Source organism: Megascapheus bottae, chromosome 12 (genome assembly GCF_031878675.1).
Source record: "Megascapheus bottae isolate mThoBot1 chromosome 12, mThoBot2.hap1, whole genome shotgun sequence".
Classification (NCBI taxonomy): domain Eukaryota; kingdom Metazoa; phylum Chordata; class Mammalia; order Rodentia; family Geomyidae; genus Megascapheus; species Megascapheus bottae.
Genome location: NC_143520.1, coordinates 50,732,340 through 50,756,332, shown reverse-complemented (window position 1 = coordinate 50,756,332; position 23,993 = coordinate 50,732,340).

Here is a 23,993-nt window from a genome sequence, read left to right as displayed (position 1 = left end):
AATAACAAACATTTAATGGTTCCAATAGTATTTTGCCTTTCATAGCACTTCACTATCAGTCATCAAGAAGATATTCTTCTACATATGTGTTTCCTTCTTTAGATGTTTTCTTTCCTTCTTGGGTTATTTCAAGTAAACGTGGTGCATTTTTGAGTAACTTGTTCTATTCAGTGTCATTCTTAGGCTCTTGATTATATAAGGTCAGATGAATTCTTCAGGGCTACATTCTTTTAGATAAAAAGGGAAGTTTCAAATTCTAGCACAAAGAAACATACAGCATACCAGAATTTTGGGGACACAGCTAAGGCAGTACTGAGAAGGAAGTTTACAGCTATGAATGCCTACATCAACAAACTAGAGAAATCTCAATTTAATATTCAAATGATACTCCTCAAACTCATAGAATAAAACAGAACAAAGTAATCCAAACATCGGTACACAGAAAAAAATAAAAATTAGATAAAAAAGCTATGAATTACAGACTGAAAAATCTAAGCAAAGATTGGTCCTTTGAAAAAAATTAAAAGAGTTGTTAAGTACTTAAGTAAAAGAAAAGAAATGGCTCAAAGAAATAAAATTGGAGACAAGGAAACATCACAACAAATACAATCAAAATTCAAAATGTTACAAGCTTTTTACCTCTAAATTGTAATAAATGTATGCATTCCTAGAAAATACCAATGTACCTAAACAGAATCAGGAGGATATAAACCTTAAACAGATTCATAAAAATAAATTAAATTAAAATGGCAATAGAAGACTTCCCATCTAAGAAAAATCCAGATCATGAGAGTTTCAAAGCTAAATTCCATAGTACTTTAAAGCAGAATTAACACTATTACTATTAAAACACTTCAATGAAAGAGAAAGGGAAGAATCACTATCAAACACATTCTATGAAGTCAGTATTGTACTCATTTCCAAACCAGGAATCCAAGAAAAAAAAAGGAGAACTATAGACCTATCTCTTTGATTAACAGACACAAAGTTTCTCATTAAAATTTGCCAACCAAATTCAACAAAATCATATATCATGTCCAAAAAACATTCCTTCCAGGGATGCAAAGCTGGTTCTATATACATCAATAAATAAATATAACCCAATATCTCAACAGAAATAAAGTCAAGAATCGCATGATTGTTCCAATAGATGAACAAAAAGCTTTGGGTACAACCAATACCCTTTTATGATAAAATTCTCTGGAGAAGCTAGGAATGCAAAGAAAATTTCTGGACATATCACAGGCTGTTTATGTCAAACTTATTGCCAATGTAATACTTAATGGTGAAAAACTAAAACTACTTTCTCTAAAATCAGGAACACAATTACCTGTCAATACTTTGGGTGAACATGCTACCAAAAAATGACCAAAACAATGTTGCTTAAAAATGTTGACTCAGTGACAGAAGAACCACATGGCATTACTGTTAAATATAGTTTAATTGAGAAAAGTTCAACTAAAATAATGGAAAAATTAATTTCAGGCATAAGACAGTGCTTTCTTCAGAGGAATAAATTGAAAAAGAAAAGGATATACTCAGTCAATCATCTAAGTCTAATCCTTTTGATTTAGTGTTTCAGTCATAAATGACTGACTACATGATAAACTTTTCTGTGAATTCCCTTTGCGTGTATGTGAATGTGTGTGTGTGTTTGTGTGTGTGTATGTGTGTGAAATAGTTAATTCTAAATATGAGAAACAAATAGCACTGTAACAATGATTTGAGAGGAAATAATTTTGGAAGCTGAAGTCAATGTGCCCCTTTATGTTCTTTTAATTTATTTATGATAAATCTGAGTGACATGGGATGCCAGTATTTATTTATTAGAATATATTCATCACAAGTAGAAGGAAGGGAAGAAGGTAACACTTTGTTTGAATGTACCCTTGAGGCTTCTAGGTTGTAAAGTCTTTGAGTCTAACCATTGTTACTACCTGTAGGAGCTTAGCCTGTTCTGCAATCTTATAAAGCTTTTCTGAAGAAAAAAAAAAACAGATTCAGAAAATATCCCACAGAATGAGGAAATTCCAAATATCAGGATAAACACATGGAATTTTTTATAATAGCAAGCAACTCTGCTTTTGCAGCCAACAAGCAAAAGTAGGTATTTTTTTTAACTTGGTTATACTTCAAAACAGAATATTTACTTTCATTTATAATATGTAGTAATAGTCTTAAATGGAGCCATATTATACAAAGACCTTTGTCTATAGCACATACAGGTTTTGTCTCTGCTAACATGGATCCTGACTGAATGTCCACTTTACTTATCCCTTCTATTTCTTCACTACCAGGCATATGTTTATAGTAAGTGGATAGCTATAATATCTATTCTTCAATTGATCAGTATTTTTACAATGACTTATAAATTTTAGTTATTTCAAAATAAAGTATATTTTTAATGTAGGATAATTTTATTTAAACTGAAAACTGATTGTCAATGAGTTATACTAGCTCCCTTGATTTTTTTTTTTTTGTAGATTAAGAGGCTTGAACTCTGGGCCTGGATGCTGTCCCTTGAGCTCTTCAACTCAAGGCTACCACCCTACTCCTGGAACCACAGTCCCACTTCCCATTTTCTAGTGATTAGTGGGAGATAAGAGTCTCACATTCTTTAGTGCCCAGAATGGCTTTGAACCTCATTCAACAGATCTCAGCCTCCTAAGTAGCTAGAGTTACAGGCATGAACCACATACCTGGCCTCTCTCAATCTTTCTTCCTACTACCATCTGAGATAAGCTCGAACTCTACAGTGTGGGGGAATAATATTGAAAGATTTTTTTTCTGTTGTATTTGAGAAGACAAGTCATATACTCATGAGATCTTGAAATTCCCCTTAGGAACCTGATGCAGATGATTTTTTTAAACAATAACTGAAACTAAGACCAAGAAACTGAGGCTTAGTGAGGTTCATTGAATTTCTCAAGCCACATAGCAAGGTGTGACATGAATACTTATAAAGCAATAATGGTAAGTGAGGAATCAAGTGTTGAAATGAGTGCTGTTACTTTTGTAAAAAGGCAGATGTGGAATGGATTTGAGTTTTTTAAAGTCTTTTCAACAGTTCAGATCCCTAATGCTTTCATAAAATAAAAAGTGTAGAATAATATAATTCCAGATTGTGGACCACAGTTAGAGAAAAAGAATTGGGAGGTGTTCTCTAAGATCTGTTTGGGAAAGATAAGAAATGAGTATCTGGGTACTGGTGGCTCATGGATATAATCTTAGCTATTTAAGAGGATGAGAGCTAATGATTGCTTGTCAAAGCCAGCCCAGGCAAGAATGTGAGATTCTTATATCCAACAAACCACTCAGAAAAAGCAGGAAGTAGTGTTGTGGCTCAAGCATCCAGGACTTGAGTTCAAGCGCCAGGACTGGGGGAATAAAAAGAAAAAAGTAAAATGGATTCCCATTAGGAAGAAGTCTCACAACCTGGCAATAGTTCTTTGCTCATAATTATAGACACCCTAACCAATTAGTCCTATGATATTACCTGATGCTGATAACCCAAATTACCTCCATGCCTTCCATGGTAGTGAGCAATGGAGAAGCTAAATGTGACTATATTTTGGGAAAAATATTGATATTTATGCTATGGGGAGTGATTGAACAATAAGTAAGTTATTGGACATTTAAATTTATATTCATTGTTAATCATTTCAGTCAAAAAATGAATCACAGCAATATAATAATAATCCAAATGTTTACCACCATGACTATGAAATATTACCATTTCACTTCGTTGGCTTCAGATTATTTTTGTTTACAGAAATAAAAGTTTAGATTATGGGAAGAACTTTATTGTTTCCTTCTCCTTTTTCCTGTCACAAAAACCTTCTGTGCTGGAACAGGCCTGAAGACCAATGGAATAGAACTGAGGACCCAGATATTAAACCACAGACCTATGGCCACCTAATCTTTGACAAGGGAGCCAAAAAAATAGAATGGAAGAAAGACAGCCTCTTCAACAAGTTGTGCTGGCAGAACTGGTTAAGCACCTGCAGAAAACTAAAGCTGGATCCTTCTTTGTCACCTTGCACTAGAATTAACTCCAAATGGATCAAAGACCTGGAGGTAAAAGCTGACACACTGAAAACTCTACAGGAAGGAATAGGAGATACACTAGGCCTCCTTGGCACAGGTTGAAACTTTCTTAATAAGGACCAAGAATCACAACAAATCAGAGAAAGGCTGGATAAGTGGGACTGCATTAAACTGCAGAGCTTTTGTATGGCAAAGGACATAGCTAGTAAACTAATCAGGAAGCCTACAGAGTGGGAGAAGATCTTCACCAACCAAACACGGACAAAGGCCTCATACCTAAAATATATCAACAACTCAAAAAATTGAATCACTCCAAAACTAACCTCCAAAGTAACAACCATCCCATTAAAAAATGGGCCAAAGACTTAAAGAGAGTCTTCTCTGAAGAAGAAACAAAAATGGCCTATAGACACATGAAGAAATGCTCAACATCTCTGGTCATAAAAGAAATGCAAATCAAAACAACTCTAAGATTCCACCTCACTCCAGCTAGAATGGCCAGGATCAGGAAAACGAATGACAACAGATGCTGGAGGGGATGTGGCCAGGAGGGATCACTACTACACTGTTGGTGGGAGTGCAAACTCGTTCAACCACTATGGAAAGCAGTGTGGCAGTGCCTCAAAAGGCTAAACATAAAACTCCCCTATGACCCAGCAATTCCACTCCTTGGCATTTACCCAACCATCCAGAAACAAGGACATACTAAACCCACTAGCACAACAATGTTCATTGCAGCACTATTCACCATAGCAAAGATATGGAACCAACCTAGATGTCCCTCAGTTGATGAGTGGATCAACAAGTTGTGGTATTTGTACACAATGGAATTCTATGCTGCTGTCAGAAAGAATGACATCGCCCCATTTGTTAGGAAATGGAAAGACTTAGAAAAAATCATATTAAGTGAAGTAAGCCAGACTCAAAGGAACTTAGGCTCAATGGTTTCCCTCATTCGTCATAATCAGTAGAAACCTTGGGCTCTACTAGCAGAGATTTGCAATAGAGCAAAATCTTGATACATAAGGACATATAATGTGAAGCTAATTAAAAGGACCTCCAGGATAGTGAAACAAAAGCCATATAATGAATGATTGTTGTCCTTAATGTACTATGTTGTCTCTCATCTCCTTTGCTGTCCCTTGTTATCTCATATTGGTATAGTATCTCACTTTGTTATCTAATATATTGAATTTATTTGTATTTGGATATTTGAAATTTGATAGGGAAGGGGAGAAAACCAAGACGGGTGGGGGGTGTGGCGGGGCGAGGGAAACGGGTACCAAGACATGTGAAAGGGTATCAATGTATGTGAATTAACGCACCTTCTATCTGGCAAATATCATGTAACCCTTTTACTAATTACAATAAAAAAGAAAAAAAAAGAAAAATAAAAAAAAAAGATTTTTTCCCTTTTATTTAAATGCCAATAAAGTTAAAAAAATAAAAAAAAACCTTCTGTGCTGAAGTTGGTATGTGTACTATCTCCTATTACTACTTTCTTTTTTTCATAAATTTTATTGTAATTAATAGAAGGGTTACATTATATTCACCAGATAGAAGGTACATTACTTCATATACATTGATACCCTTTCTCATGTCTTGGTCCCAGTTTCCCTCCCCTTCCCCCACCCCTCATCTTGTTTTCCCCCCTTCCCTATTCAATTTTAAATAACGAAATACGCATATATACAATATATTAGATAACAAGGTGAAATACTGTAACAATATGAGATAATGAAGGGACAGCAAAAGAGGTGAGACATAACATAGCACATTAAGGACAATAATCACTCATTATATGGCTTTTGTTTCTATATCCTGGAGGTCCTTTCATTTAGCGTCATCCTATATGGCCTTATGTATCTAGGTTTTGTTCTATTGCAGATCTCTGCTAGGGGAGCTCAAAATTTATACTGATTATGACAGATGAGGGAAACCATTGAGCTTATGTTCTTTGAGTCTGGCTTACTTCACTTAATATGATTTTTTTTCTAAAGTCTTTCCATTTCCTTACAAACAGGGCAATGTCATTCTTTCTGATAGCAGCATAGAATCCCATTGCGTATAAATACCACATCTTGCTGATCCACTCACCAATTGAGGGGCATCTGGATTGTTTCCATATCTTTGCTATGGTACTACTTCCTTTCTTATAACTTGTTTATATATAAAATATGTGATGCTACTCTGGAGCAACATGGGTATGGGAGGGAGAACCAGGGCCAGCCTGAAGTCCCCCGGAGCCAAGAGAGATGGTAAGTATCGATGACCCAGCCCTCCCCCAATTAACTGGGGAAGAAACCACACTGAGTCAGGAGCTGTGTCAGCCATGAAAGCGCAGCAGATCTCACTTTTATTGTGTCAGGCACTTAGTTATATACTGTGGGGGGAAGAGATGGTGGGAACTGGGAAGCTAGCCAATAGGAAGAGGGCTACCGTGCTATCACTAAGGGTCCCGGGCAAACTTTTAGGTACTGGGCGGGACCAGTGCAGGAAAAGCACAGTGGACCTGTGCTGCAGAGTGGCTCAGTGGAATCACATACACAGAGATGCCTTAAGAGAGGTATGTAAGGAATGCGAGGAATGCCTGGCCAAAGCCCTTTAATGGCCGCTGAGCCAGAATGATGAACAGGCCTCAGAGATGGAGGTCAGGCCCAACATATATGCATATATTATATAACATAAAATGCATATATATTGCATATAATGCTATCACATACACATATTATATAGCATTATAAAATACATACTATATCTCTAATAATGTTATATAATATATGATATATGTTGCATATTTTTCTATGTATACATATAGATGGATTATTATATGGAGTATCTATGTGGCATATTCCACATAGATATATCCTTTTTTTTTCAAATGTGCATACAATGTGCCCTTGGCATTTTTACTCAGTGTTGAAATAATATGCACTATTGATGACTATAGATTCAATTCATTTATCTATGCATTTTACTTTAATTTATTATTTTAAATTGAGGGGTTGAAGGAATGACAACTTAATTATAATTATGTTTTCCTTCTAAAGACTAATATCCATTGTACAGTTCTGTAAAGACCATCGTGTTACTCAGTCTTCATGCATGTACCTGAGATTTCTTGATGGCAGCTATCTTACCATGTTATTACTACAGTCCAAGGTGCATACATCCTAAATTTTATGAGCTATCACTTGAAGGCTCTTGAATATGACTGTGCCATTCAGGTACCATATGGGGATGACAGTTTCATGAACTTGTCACATTGCTACCTAGCTGGATTCTAGACATCATTCAGAGCCTAACAGGTGGCAAGTCACATTTTCCAGTTGAAAAAGGTGTTATGTTCTCTGCCATCCTTGATTTCTTCCTTCCTGATGAGTAGGCATTCTCAATTCACAGAAACTTCCAATGTTTATTCAATGTTCCTAATAACTCTCTTATTTATTTATTTGGGAGTTTTCTTTGGGGGGGGGAAATAAGAGGTAGGGACTTGCCATATTGCCTTACTAATGTATATTTGCAGCCTATAAGTTATATAAACATATTTGATTCTGTACAGTTCTGTCTGTATCTGCTCTCTCACCTACCCTAGGAGCAAGTAAAGAATTTTGGTTGCTGTGAAGCACCAGTGACATGTGAGTATAATTCTTGCTACCTGGAAGGTAAGGACTAAGAATCGCAATTGAGAGCCTGTCGGGACAGACGGATCCAAGAGGTTTTTATCTTTCCAAGTAGCCCAAAACAAAACAAAACAAAGCAAAAGAAAACCCTACAACTATAGGCATGGCTCACTTTCTAGAGCATCAGCTGCAAGGCCCTGAGTTCAAGCCCCCAGTATGCCTCAGCAATGGGAGATGATTTTTCCAGCGTGTACAAAGTATTGGGCTTAATCTCCCCATATAAGATAAAACAAAACTGAAAAATGATTCTTAAATCTCAATGCCCTGACTGGTAAAACTGATTAATATATGCATAAGGTATATGTATATTGCATAATATAAAGAATATATGTATTGTATATAATATATTATAACACATGATGTAACATATAAATACATATTATATATCTCATCATGTTATTAAATATATAATATATGTAATGTATTTTTCTATCACATATATGCAGAGTATTATATATATATATATGACATATTCCACATAGCTATATGTTGTTTTGATGCATGAAAAGCAGGGTCTTTTGTTTTTGCCAGTCCTGGGCCTTGAACTTAGGGACTGGGCACTGTCCTTGGGATTTCTCATGGCTAGAGTTCTACCACTTGAGCCACAGAACCATTTTTGGCTTTTTTCTATTTATGTGATATTGAGGAATAGAACCTAGGTCTTAGGGCATGTTAGGCAAGCACTCTACTACTAGGCTAAACTCCTGGCCCAGCAGAATCTTTTTAATGCATCAACTGGTATCTTGTTATAGGCTGGATGATAAAAAAAAGAATTGTCTGTATACATGGAGAGCTATTTAGACATTGGTTTACTACCCAGAGGGGAAGACCCATAGAACCTGAAGTAACTGGCCCAGAAGGTTCAATGTATATCCTTCTGATGCCTGTCTGAGGCCAACTCTATCCCAGTTGGTGAAAAATGATCATATTCCTTGTTGAGCCTTCCTTTCTAGACAATTAAACTCGTTCCCATCAATGGAACATGTATGTGTCTTTTTATTTCAGCCACATAGCCCAGAGGAGCAGCTTTCAGCTGTCCTGCTATGTCAACTCTGATGAGGTGGAGTGAGTAACAAATACATTCTTTGTAATTAGTTTAAGGAGATGTAGGACTAGGCCCACTGCTCCTATCAGTGTTGAGCCAATAAGAAAAGGAAGTCTTTTTCTAAGTGGCACACTATGTGACTTGGTGAAAAGTCTAGGCTAAGATTTGGCCTATCAACCTCTATAACAGGAGTTTACTTGCCATTAAGATTTAAACTGGCTATAGACTAGAGCTGTCTTCTGGAAGCTGGCTCCTTCTAATTCCAAAGAGAGTTTGAAAAGGAGCGGGAAGAGAAATGAACTCAGATTTCCATCTTCTTACAATTTTCTCCAATATATTTATAATTTCCATCAGTAATTTTAACTCACAAGGGATTACACTGCAGATGAAGTAATTTTATATCTCATTTTGTTTGGTTGTATTGTATCAGATCCATTTTCTAATGTCATTAAACTTCAATAAATGCAAACCTTTGGCTACTGATCATGAAGATTGCAGAACAAAAGCTCTTCTTGAAGAATCGATTTTTAATTACCTCTAGCTCAGTACTTAATGCACTGTAAATAGTTTTATTCTGTAACTCATGGTCTGCTTTTCAGTTTGCTTTTTCAGTCCTTCATTTGACACATATATTTTGTATCTATTACGTTACTGGTGACTGTTTTGAGTGTTTTGGCTGTATAAACAAAAAAGAAAGAATCGAAAGGAATTCTGGAATTGTAGAAATTTAAACACTTGATTGTGGAATCTGGCCACCATAAAATTGCTCTGTTCTAGAAAAAGAGGTAATTGAGAGACCCTAAACTCATACTAGTGGGGAATGGAAAACCCATAAGTCAGAGGTTAAAACTGCAAGGTCCAGAAAAACCTGAAGGCCATCTGAGATGCTTTATGGAAAAAAAAAAACTTTCTATAATATTTGGCCTTCCAGCTTCTCTAAGATAACCAAGATCAGGATGTCCTGAGAAAAAAATACGTCTGTGTTACACAATGATCACAAGGCTAGCTGCCATTTTGCTTTTGTCACTGCTTTCTGGCCTTATCAACACTGCTCAGTGGTGACACCATTGCCTTCCAATTAGAAATAGCTACAGTCTGGTGCCTCTGGGGGCAAGCCTACCAAGAGTTATGATGCCTAATTTATGGTGAAGAAGAAATCAATATAAAGATTACTAAATAATCACCAAAGAAATTATGGCACAATGTTCTTGCATGGCCCATTTTTGTAATTTTTACTTAAAAACCCTACCTCACCCTAAGCACAGGGCCATTTTTTCACTATCAAGATGGTGATTCACTATCTGGGTAGTGTGAAGCAGATGCTGAGTGGCTTAAAAAAATTCCTAGCTTTTCTTAACTGAGGGTCTTGGAGTCTCATTTGAACTTTGGCTATACTATTGATATATACTGATAGATTTGTACTTAGGACTTTTAGGAAAGAGATGGTCTTCTAGCACTAAATGTTCTGAGGCCTTGGGCTGAATTTCTGAACTGCTGGATTGAGATCCCAAGATTCACATCTGCTTGCTCCATGTTGCAAAGCATTAGAGTATATTTTCAAAACAATTGTTAGCCAGAGGAGGATAACATCAGATTTATTGAGCTAAGATGACTGACTATTCTAGCTTTGAACTGATGAACTTTGTAAATGTGTACACATATGAGTGAGTCTCTGTGAATTACAAAAAAAATGCTAGATGCAAACACTTGACCAATGAACACAATACTTATAAGATATTTAATGGTAATTTAGCAAGAAAGCCAGTGATATTGAAGAGAATTTTATCAGATGCCCAGAATGTGACTTTGAAGCTTATCTAAACCTGTTTAAAAAATCTGATGAATAAGGAGTACGAAGAGCTTCCAACTGGAAAAATAAGAGATGAAGATCTTTATCTATGACCTAAGAAAGACATGTTAACTACTGTGGAAAATAAAGGCAAAGGACGCCTATCTAAAGGAAAGGCAACTTGAATACCAAGACAATGGAGTTTTCATTTTGTCCTATGAAAGCTAACCATCTAGAAACAATATTATATGAAAGATTATTATCTAGAAGGAGAAAATAAAGCAGATCCAATAAATGTGTCCTGACTCTTCCCACTCATTACCTGTCCATAGTAATCCAGGATGCTTTAGCTTCACATGATAATGAGGACAATGTGGGAAGTAAGTCTGGCCGGCACTATGCCCAAGCCAGGTGGTCCAGTCTGTTGCTGCTAGGATACCAGGACCCATGGTTTGTGGTCAGCAGTCTTGTAAACTATGCATGGATCTTCTATGGCTTCTCTCTCCCAGCTACTCTATGGGAAGCTCTTTAATGTCACTGTTGAGGTATTTAATGCCTATTTCATCATACATGAGTGATCAATTAAATATCAGGCATTGATAATGAAATCTTCAGAGAGCAAGGATCAGGGGTTATGACAGTAATCCTCTGACACATTATGGTGTCCTCTGACTAGCCATTCCTGAATCACATCTTTCGTGACTGTAAACATGGCTGTGACTGAAAACAGGATTCCTTTCTTTTTCCACAGAATTCCAAAGTTTGTAGAAGTTCTATGCCAGAACCCAGGAGCATAAATCAAGTACATATTTATTTCTGCAATTATTTAAGATTTTAAATTATTTAAGATTTCAAATGGTACAAGCAGAGTGCATTTTAAGGTGTCCATTTATGTGTCCAGTACTTCTGGATTCAGTCACATCTATATCCTTCTCTTTCCTTCCCCATTCCTTCCTCCATTTTCTGCTTCCTTTTTGTTTTTGTTTTGTTTGCCAGTCCTGGGGCTTGAACCAGGGCCTGAGAACTCTCCTAGGGCTTTCTCAAGGATAATGCTCTACCACATCAGCACAGCACCCTTTCTGGCTTTTTTCCATGTATGTGGTAGTGAGGAATTGCACCCAGGGCTTTGTGCATGCTGGAAAGCACTCTACCACTGGGCCGTATTCCTAGCCCCTCAACCTAAGTTTGAACTCCCTCATATTCATTTTGTTAAACTCTCCATTGAATGTTCAAAGAGCTCACTCCATAAAATTTTACTCCTTCCATACCATATTTTAGTCAACTTGATTGTCTATACATGCATATATGCCTCTTTGTGTGTTTGCATGGGAGATTGTATTTTGGACCTAAGATCTATTTATAAGGAAAAAAACATGAGCTCTTTGTCTTTCTGGGGTTTCCTTACTTTGCCCAGAAAGGTAATTCTCATATCTTTTCATTTTCCTACAAATGATATAATTTCTTTATTCTAATGTCCTTGTACATATACAAGCCAGCACTTTCTAAATTTACTTAAGAAAGGAATTCTTGGAATATACTTTGAAAATCTTTAATTAAATAGACTCAACAACATGACCTATTTGTTAGGGGGAAGAGGGGACAGACAAGACTGGGGATTGAAATGAGGGCCTGAAGCTTTCTCAGCTGATGCTCTTTATCACATAATTCATCCTCTAGTTACCATTTTTTACTTTACGTATTTTCAAGGTAGCATCTTACTTTTTTATGCCTGGTCCTGGTTGTGCTGAGCTCCTCCTGTTAGTGATTCCTATATTGCAGGGAATGTCAGATTCAAAGTGTTGCACCCAGCCATTATGCTACCCTGTAGTTGGGATAACATACACACACCATCTGCTAAAATGGTGTCCCATGAATGTTTTTGCCCATTCTGGCATTGAACCATTATGCTCCTATCTCTACCTGCCAAATAGCTATAATTATAGCCCACAAAGCTAACCAAGCCCAAGTTTTACATACTTGGGCTTTTAAAAAAAAATGTTTATACATTATCTTCCTGAGTCTAATCTCTGTTCTTGGCTTCTTGGAGGTCCAAGAATATGCAGACATTTTTTTTCTCTAGAAAACAAGGTACCAAAAACAGATTCTCACCAGTTTACATGGGCACTTATTGTCCTTTCTATCATCTTTGTTTTTTGCCAGTCCTGGGTTTGAGCTCAGGGCGTGAGCACTGTCCTTGGACTTTCTCAAGGTTAGAGCTCTACCACTTGAGATTCAGCACCACTTTTGGCTTTTTCTAGGTATGTGGCACCAAGAAATCAAATCTGGACCTTTGTGCATGCTAAGCAAGCACTCTACCAAACTCCAGGCCCTCTATCATCTTTTAACACCAGGTTAACTCCTCCTTCTTTCTCTTTCTTTCATTGCCTCCTAGAAACCTTCACATTCTCTTCTCTCATTCCCACACCTGTGTGGTAGATCTATACTTGATGTTCCCTAGCTTTTATCTTACTCAATATGTAGCTACTCAGCACCTATTTTTGCAATACCAAATATCAGACATTAGTGTCCATCTCAGTAGATCTTGAGATTACATGAACCTCAGCTACAGGCACGTGATAGATCTGCTTTACTTGGTTGGTTCTCATACTTCAGCTTTGTAATAACAGAACTCACATTACTTCAAGGTTTACTCCAAATTGGGGCATCTTGTAGTCATTCTGTAAGTTCATGATAATAGAATTAAAATAATGACATATATTATTTTTTCATTGTATTTTATTATCCGGGTGATATATAGAGGGATTACAGTTACATTCATCAGATAATGGGTGCATTACATTGATAGAGAAAACCATGGGAGAAGGAGATCATATATATTCTTATTCTGTTTTTCCTTTTTTAGTTTCATATATCAAGTGCCTTTTTGATAGGAGGATTTAAAAGGCCAAAACCATTTTTTGCAGGTCAAAATAATTTAGAATGCAGACCTCTTGGTTTTACCTCAGAGACAATGGAGAAAGAATAGCGGAGAAATCTTCTAAGTTCATTGGCCATCTCTGCTTTCTACCATACCAAACTAATTTTTCCTAGACTTTCCTAGAGTTAGGCTACTGTACCTTGGTTAGCTTTATAAACACCTTTCTGTACAATGGATAATTCAGTAAATTAAACAATACCAAGTGAATTTGTGTTGAATTATTTTGAGCATGCGCAGGACGCCTTATGTTATCAGTAACCGTGGGTTGGAACAGAATTATTGGAAGTATGGGCTGAATGACTTTTGGAAGCTTGCTTAACATTTGTCAGCCTTGCTGTCCAATTTTGCCAAGTAGAATGACTTACTGATAACCTTAAAAGTATATGAACATTCACGGTAATAAGAAAATAATATACCATAATGCACTGACCCTCTCATACAGTGGAAACTGTTAGTTCTCTCTTTCTCTCCCAAGGGGATGACAGAGTTCCTTTTATTAAAAGGGGAAGATAAAGAGATATGAGAATGTCAACCTTTGGTGAAAGTGTTAAACGGAGATGTTTTGTAGCTTGGATTTTAAGTCTCTCTTAGCTCAGCCTTAATTATTCAAAGCACTGTGAAGGAGTAACTTAAGGTAAATGCATCATTTTAAAAAATCACCTGCTTAATCTACAGAGGCTCTTTTACTTGCTCTAGGCCTGTAATTAAGCCTTGTCTGAATAAGCACTAGTGCATTTTTAATCGAGGTATAAGAGCAGAAAGATGGAATGCAGAAAAGTCTGAGCTTCCAGCTTTCTTTGGAGTGAAAGATTGCTCACTTTAGAGAACAGAGTGAGCCTTCAAAAAGTGCTTACAATGGAGAAAGTTTCACATTTCCTTTTAACTGCACAAGTAACATCAATGTGCTAATTATTCTAAAATGAGCTCAGAATTTGCTGTATGGTTGCGCTTTATGAAATACTTGAGTTCCATTACACGAAGAAATAAAACACTGAATTCATTTCTGTTAATTCATGCATAATTGAAGCAGGGGCTGGTGCTCAGCCTTGAGAATATGCACATTTTGATTTCTTTGTTCTCCTTGCCATGTAGTTAGAGTTTACAACAACAAAGAGGGGTAAATACATTGGACCCATAACTTTTATGAACTGTTTAAATGCATAATGAAGATGATTCATAAAAGTCTCTTAATTGTCTAAGCACATCACAAAGTATGGATTGTAAAATATCTTGTTTACTTTTTATATAAAATTCCCCACAAATGAAAGAATATTGCAAACCCAGCATGGATTTCACATAGGGTGAAGATTGGTTCTAATTTTCACTTAAAAAGTGTGGTTAGAAATTACTGAAATCATTTTTTTTGTTTATAGGTTATTTAATCAAAATGGGGGAGGGGGGTTGAATCTGATAGCATCTTAGTGACCTGGAATAGGAATCTTCATTAGCTGGATTTATTAAGTAAAACATCTAGCCATACCATACTGAAAATAATTCTGCTTTGAAACTCTTGTGAAAATGTTTTAGTCAGTCTATGAGACCTTGCCCTAGCTCCTAAATAATATAAATGTAACAGAGCCATGATGATTTACGCATTGTTCGTGATACAAAGGGTATGGTAAGTTAGAAGTCACAATGATAATTTTTGTCTAGCATCAGATAGCACAGAACTAACAGCTGTGAAGTTGCCCAATCTCCTGAATGCCCCTTGATGCACTTCACTCATCCTTTCAATGGGAATTCAGGATTAAGCTTTAGGGACTCATAATTGGCTGTGAAAATCTGTGTGAGTTCATTTGCTAATGAATATTATAGAGAAGAAATGTACAGTATACATCTCCAGAAGACTGTAAATTATTTGTGTCTGCCTTAACTATTGTCAACTTTAAAGATAAGTTGAGGCTGACTAAGAATGAGAACAAGAAATTTATTTAAGCTAAAATGAAGATGTCTACCCAAGGCAAACACAAGTTTTAATTTACCAAAGACTGGTAGTAAGGCTACAGGAGGATGCTGATTGAATCTGAGTTCTTTGTGGTCCTAGAAATAGAGCTCAGTGACAAGAGAAAAACTGATAATGGAAGCCTGCAGCCTAGTTTACTACTTGTTCCCAGTGTCTCAGCTCTAGAAGGCTAAAGACCCTGGAGCATTGCTTTACACCACAGGTGGACTGAAAGAAGTGGATTAAATTTGCCAATGCCCTAAGCATTGATGCTTGAATGTTTTTATTGAAATGAAAGAATTCATTATTTTTAACCAACCCAAGTCAGTACACATCCTTTCTGAAATGTTTCTGTTAAAAGAATGCATGTAGGTTGAATATCACTAATCTAAACATCAAAACTCAATACACTCACAAATCTAAAACTTTAAAGGATCAGGACAAAACAAGTTATTAAAACTTCCATCCTCATGAGAAAAATTGCGGGACCAAGACATGAGAAAGGGTATCAATGTATGTGAAGTAATGCACCTTCTATCTGGTGAATATAATGTAACCCTTTTATTAATTACAATAAAAATATATGAAAAAAATGTAGGCACAACATACTTGGTGGTTTACACCTACAATTCTAGCAAAAATTCTAGGCTAAGATCTGAGGATTGTGGTTCAAAGCCAGCCAGGGCAGGAAAATCCAAGATTTTGTGTGTGTGTGTGTGTGTGTGTGTGTGTGTGTGTGTGTGTGTGTGTGTGTGTATCAGGGGCTTGAACTCAGCCTGGGCGCTGTTCCTGAGCTCATCAGGTCAAGGCTACTGCCCTACCCCTAGGCCTTGGCATTGTCCCTGAGCTCTTCACCACTGCGCCCAGCAAAAATCAAGATTTTTTTTAATGTATGTGGTACCCTGGAATCAAACCCCAGTCTTCATGCATGCTAGGCAAGCACTCTACAACTCAGCCAAACTCCCACTGGATCTACAAGATTCTTATCTACGATTAACCACCAGTAAACTGGAAGAAAAGCTGTGGCTCAAAGTGGTAGGCAATTAGTCTTGAGCACAAAATCCCATGGACAGAATTCAGGCTACGAGTTCAACACCAAGACTGACAAAAAAAAAAAATAGACACACTGAAAATAGTATTTAAAAAAATCCCGACTATGTTTATATTATAAATAAGTGGATTTCTTGTTAAGACTTTGGTCTCATCTCAAAGATATCTCATTATGTACATGCAAATGCTCAAAAATTTGAAAAAAATCTCACACCTAAATAACTACCATTTTTCTAATCTTATCAGTAGAGCATATTCTGTCTGTAGATGTGTTTAAGTAAATGAGTCTGTGAATGTATACATATATATATTCAATTAGAATATATACTTATATGTACATATTTCACATAAGATGGAGAGATCATTTTAGATATATTATTCTGTAAATTGAGTGTTGCATAATCATACACCTGAACTTAAAAAAGATCATTTTATATTCTTCATTGATTGTGCAATTTCTTTTCATAGGTGTAAATTATGTATAGTTTGGATGTGTCTCGTCAAAATCATGTTTTAGAAATTTAATTTCTAATACAGCAATATTGCACATGAAGCATTCCTTTTCAAATGGGGATAAGTGCACTTAAAAAAAGTTGTGGTCTATTGCAAATCTCTGCTAGGAGAGCCCAAGATTTCTACTGATTATGACAAATGAGGGAAACCATTGAGCCTACATTCCTTTGAGTCTGGCTTACTTCACTTAATATGATATAGAAACATAAGCCATATAATGAATGATTGTTGTTCTTAAGGAACTATATTATCTCCCATCTCTTTTTCTGTCCCTTGGTTACCTCATATTGTTACAGTATCTCACTTTGTTATCTGATATATCGGATATATTTGTATTTGGTTATTTGAAATTGGATAGGGAACAGGTGAAAACAAGATTAGGGGTAGGGGTGGGGGGGAGGGAAATGGGGACCAAGACATGTGAAAGGGTATCAATGTATGGGAATTAATGCACCATCTATCTGGCAAATATCATGTAACCCTTCTATTAATTACAATAAAAAATATATGCAAAGAAAAAAAAAGTTGTGGTCTAGACTCGCTCTTATTTTTCCAGTTTGTTGGCCCAACTGCAACCTGCAGTGAGGATACAATAACAGGAGAATCACTAAGTATCAGATGCCAGCATTTACATTTTTATTGATGAATTATTATTGTGATATTTCCCTATGTTCACACGGTATACTTTGAAAACATTTACACCTTTTTCTATGTATTGTTTTTCTTTTAACCAATTATCTACACTATGGTTACCTACTTTTTGTTAAAGCAACACAAAACCTAAGACAGATGCATTAGGAATTATTTTAATATGATTTTGATGATGCATATAGAAATTTATGATGGTTTCTTGCTTATGCTAATTCCAGCTACACTCCTCAGGATGTTTTGACTTTGTTGCAGATAGGTTTCTACAGATTTACGTGAATTCTGTGATAAACAATGTCTGAAGTGGTCATGAAAGAAAGAAAATTTCCTCCAAATTTACACTCACTCTTCTAAGAATAAAAAAGTATTGCTATCTTTTCTCTCACAAAAGAACTGGGGGTATTTTTGGGTTTTGCTTTGTTTTTAAATAGCATGACAAATAAAAGTGGTAACTAATTTTCTCTTGTAAGATTTAAATTTTCCTAATTACTAGCAAGTTTAGTATATTTTACTGTCTTTATGGCTAGGAATAGAATCATTTCTGGCATGATCTTTCTTTTGAACAAATTCCACACTTATGAACTCAGCCACATACATGGAAGACTAGTTTCCCATATCGCAGGAAAGTGAGGGTATGGATTGTTCCGGAATATTTGTGTGTTGTGTGAGTGTGAAACACTTACTTTTCACTAGCAAAATTATATGTACTCATTCCTAGTTGGTGCTGTGTCTGATTCTTTCTACACAAGCATATCTCTAAATTTCATTAATTAAATTCTATATCTTTGATTTTTAGATTTTTGTTTGTTTACTTAATTCAGGAAACTTTTTTCAGAATTTCTTAAAATAATCTAAAATAACATAAAAATTTCCTCAAGAGTTCAGTGAAAGAAATATTTTTAAAAGATCATGGAGGCCGGGAGTATGGCCTACTGGTAGAGTGCTTGCCTAGCATGCATGAAGCTCTGGGTTCAATTCCTTGGTACCCCATACACAGAAAAAGCTGAGCCTTAAGAAAGCCTAAGGACAGTGCTCAGGCCCTGAATTCATAGATACATACACACACACACACACACACTCACATACCTCTTCAGGAACTTATAATAAAAGGAAAAGATGAAAAATAGTAATAAGCACAGTAACATGTATGCATACTATGGTTATTTAGGGTTATAAGGGCTTGGGTTTGGTTATATTTTGGGGCTTGCTGATGTTATTTCCTATACAGGAGGAAAAATAACTTATCCTCCACCGTTATTATTTAAGAATAACATGTGTAAGAGAAGATCATTCCAAAGGTAAAAACCAACAGAAATCTTATAGCATGTATACCTGCTGTCCATGTGGAAGATGCCTAAGTGAAAAAAATTCTCTAAGTGACTTGTATTTATGCTTAAATATTTTCTTCACATAGACAAAAATGGGAGCAAAAATAGGGAGATGACCTGAATGAGAGAGAAGAGTGACACTTGTTATGTGGTTGAAATGTATCAGGAACCTCACTGATGAAACCCTAGTGACTTAAAATTAGCCCGTTTTCACTGAGCACAAGAGACACAAATGTTGATTTCCTCTATGAATATAAATAGCTCTTACAAATGGGAGTCTATACTTTTAACAGTCATTCAAACTTTCATGTTTCCCAAAAGAATCAATTCAATATAGCCAGAAAGAGGAGTGTTTAAAGGTGGCCTATTTTGACTTCTTACTGTCAAATTTCAGTGTGGCATATTCCCCTCTTCTCCATATAAGCTGCAAAATTCTCTTTAGAAGAAATTTGCTTTAATCAGACCCAGAAAGGAAAAAGTTTCAGGTTGCAGGTTTTCTTTCATATGTGAAGTTTAGAATTAGTATATAAATATAAAAATAAGTATATTGGGTGGTATACCAGTGCAGAACTTACATTAAATTATGTAAGTAAACTTACATTTACTTAAGTTACATAAGTAAGGAAATGAGTACATTTTTTGGTTGAATATTATTACATCCTCTCTCATTTTCTTTGTTATCCCTCCCCCGAATTCCCTTTCTCTTTCAAGTGTAAAGTTAATTTCCATCATAATGTCTTGTATCACTGATGCATTTGTTCACCTTGTTTTAAACTATTCTGCTATCTACTGTTATGTGCTTTGAGTTTTATAAAAATCTCCCTAAAAGCAAATGGTGTACTCTCTAATAAAAGATAAAAGTGAATATGCTTTTAAGTGATCAAGTAAAAATGTTAGATTTGAAGAAAGGTAGCATGTATGTCTTTAGCTGAAGTTGGATGTCCTTTTGGAAAAATGGTAGATTCAAATGCTAACTTAAATAATTCCTTAGAAAGGAAAAGTTGGGTAGAGAGTACAGTCAATAATTCCATATATATCCTACAAAATTAACAAAAGTGACGGAAGGAGTAGGTTGGGAGGTGTGAAAGAGAATGTGAAAGTGGTGACATTCATCAAAATATATTGTATTCCTAAAGTACTTTGTTCAAGTATACCTACACAAATATAAGTTTTAAAAATAATGTCGAATAGAAAGACATGTGCTTTATATACATATGTGCACACATCAAAGAATGCCTGTTCTAAAATCTACTGAACCCACTGATCTATGAAATACATGTTCAAGCAACCAACAAAGTTAATATGATCAACAAATTTCATCACCTGATACTGAGAGACAGAAAATAAAATGATCATCACAGAATGGGCCATAATCCAATTATAGAACAGTAGGAGGAAACAGTTTAAAAAGGCAAGAATTCCACATTTGAAAAAGGATTTACAGCAAGCTGCAGAAGCAATAAGCCTTTCTTAGATGGCCACAAGAAACAGAACCAGAAGTGGAACAGAAAGGTTGTTAGGAGCAAAGCAAGAAAGCAAAGACTAAGAATGAATTCTTCAAGACCCTGTTTCCAATTCCAATGATTTCTGGCATGGTTGAAAGTAGTTGACATATTGTTCCTCTATAATATTTGTGTGTCATACTACCTTTGCTCATATAAAAAGGAAAAATGCCTTTTTGCAGTATTTTGAGAAAAATTGATCTAACAAGTAAAAACTGCTGAAAATTTTGAGAAAGCATGTCCTTAGTCAGTCTTGCAACCTTCAGCATTGCCAATAATTTGAGTAAACTATGAGCACCTTTTTTAATATTCTTTTTTATTGTAATTAATGGAAGGGTTACATTATATTCGCCAGATAGAAGGTACATTACTTCACAAAGATTGATACCTCTTCTCATGTTCTTGTCTCCATTTCCTCCCCCCACCTCTCCCTTCATCTTGTTTTCCCCCCTTCCCTATCCTATTTCAAATAAACAAATAAACATATATACAATATATCAGATAGCAAGGTAAGATAATGTAATAATATGAGCTAACCAAGGGACAAAAAGAGATGAGAAACAGCATAGTACATTAAGAACAGCAATCACACATTATATGTCTCTTGTTTCCATATCCTGGAGGTCCTTTCATTTAGCCTCATCCTATATGGCCTTATGTATCTATGTTTTGTCCTGTTGTAAACCTCTGCCAGGAGAGTCCAAGGTTCATACTAATTATGACAAATGAGGGAATCCATCGAGTCTATGTTCCTTTGAGTCTGGCTTCACTTAATATGATTTTTCCAAGTCCTTCCAGTTCCTTACAAATGGGGCAAAATCATTCTGTCCAATGGCAGCATAGAATTCCATTGTGTATAAATACCACATCTTGTTGATCCAATCATCAACTGAGGGACATCTAGGTTGGTTCCATATCTTTGCTATGGTGAATAGTGCTGCAATGAACATCGTTGTGCTAGTGGGTTTAGTATGTCCTTGTTTCCGGACGATTGAGTAAATGCCAAGGAGTGGTATTGCTGGGTCAAAGGGGAGCTCTATGTTTAGTCTTTTGAGGAACTGCAAAACTGCTTTCCAGAGTTGTTGGACGAGTTTACACTCCTACCAACAGTGTAGTAGTGATCCTTCCTGGCCACATCCCCTCCAGCATCTGTTGTTATTAGAAGACAATTTCTTTTTTGTTTTGCTGGCAGTTTTACTTCCAGCCTCATTGGCTTGGTTCTAGTCCCACCCTAACCCCAGCTTAGCTGAAAATCTTCCCTGGACCTTATTGTTCCTTCTTATTAGTGATCTATTTCTCTGTTTGATCCACTTTTTAAGAGAGTTTTGCAGTTGCTGATGAACTGAATGGTCAGCACAGCGGGAAGGAATAGAATAAATAGACCTGTAACATTTCTGCAGAGAAGTGATGTTTGGAGACATAGATTGAAATCTCATTGTGAGGATATGCAACGTTTAGTCATCAAATTTGGAAACTTATTGGGCTCCACATAAAAATTGGGCTTTGTGTGATTAACCAGGTGCAAAAACAGAAGAACTCTGGATACGAATAGGAGGTGCTAAAGGTGGAGATTATCACAGAAATGTAGATTTAGCAATATTGCCAAAGAAGTATCACCTAAATAATATTATAACAATATTACAGGAATGATAGCAGGACTCTTTTGAAATTATTATTTGTTCCTTTTGAGTGGACTATCCAGCCATTGCCCTGAGTGACTCTATATTATTCCTCTACCATTTAGTTCATATCACTGACTTGCTTATCTGAAATTATAGGTTCAAAGAATCCTGTGTAGTGAGCCTGCTTCATTCACAAATTTCACCCAGCACAGCCAGAAATTATTTAATGAAACAGTCTAGATTTCAAAAATGTAGAATTTTAAATGTCTCCTTCACCATTATATAGAGGGGTTACAGGTACATAAGTACATGTGTACAATTCTTGTTGAACATTGTTACACTTTTTCTGATTTTCTTCCCTTATCCCTCCCCACCTGATTCCTTCCCCCTCCCCCTGGAAGTTGTAAAGTTCATTTCCAACATAGTGTCTTGTGAGTATCACTGCTACATTGGTTCGTTGAATTTTTAAACTATTCTGTGATCTGCTGTCACCTGTTTTGAGTTTTATAAAAGTCTGTCCTCCCTAAAAGCAAATGGTGTCCCCTCTAATAAAAGGTAAAAGGGAATGTGCCTTTAAGTGATTAGGTGAAAGCATAAGATCTGATGCAAACTAATAAGTATATCTTTAGCTAAAGTCAGGTGGCCTTTTGGAAAAATGAATCAAACATCTTCAGTTCTGAATTCGGTTTCCTGAGCATTCACAGATTTTTCTCAATGCAACCAGATTCCCATAGATACTAGGATCCTCCTGTACCTTATGATGAGAGCTGACACTGCCCTCAGGTGAGAACTATGATCTCCTGGTGGAAGTGATTTAGACTGCTCCAACCACAACTATCTTCTCCAGAGTAATCATCCTTTGTAAGAACCAGACCTGAGATAATGGTCAACCAGCTGACCATCGGACCAAGACTGCGGACTCTGCCTCCTTCTAGACTCTAGCTGTTTCTCTTCCCCTATGTCCCCTATAGGCTTGTCCTTAAGCTGAAGAGAGGTGGTGAGGACTCTAACTTCATATTCCATTCCAGTGTGGCTGTTCTGAATAAATCCTTGCTTTACCACCAACTATCTCTGATTGAGGCATCAGTTGCCACAGCCTTCTATATTGGAATCCCCCATAATATCAGGTTTCTGGCCTAGGACTTTGATAATAAATTGTAGGATTTAAATAATATAATAGAAGTAGAAGATTAAGCACATACATAAATGAATTCTTCAAATGCTAAAGTTTTATTGAACATTTGTATTGAGCGTTTTGAAAAGGCACAAAGATACATCAAATATCCTTTGGCTTTTTACACTGTCTACAACGAATGCACCTTTAGGATAAGATTCACTCTGACATGATCCTGGAGTGGAAATGCCATTTTGAGACTAGAGTTCAGGTTCAGGCTCTGACAGCACCAACCCTTTATATGGTCACATGGTCTTTGTATGATTATAATGATGTATTTATAAGTATGTCATCTACCCTAAATGCTCAGGCCTTTCAAGGCATGGAACCCTTCACCACTAATGTCCCTGAGATAGGAGGACAAAAGGAAGGCTCATCATTTACCAAAGAAATGATGGCTTGAAGGATGGGAGCAAGCATGTTTCGATGCAAGAAGTTGTTAATGCCTATAGCTAAAAACAAAAGCACCATCATTGTATGAGGGCTGCACAAATTCTGGAAAGCCCAAAGTATGATCATTTTTCTGGAAAGAAGTTGAATTCATTTTATAGCCTTCTGAATATGGAAAGATACTTGATGTCTGGCAGATAGCTAGCTAGCTGGCTAGTTAGCTAGATCTATATAGTAATATATACATATGTGTATATCTATTTATCCATATCTATATGTATGCATGTATCTATCTATGTATGTATCTATGTATCTATCTATC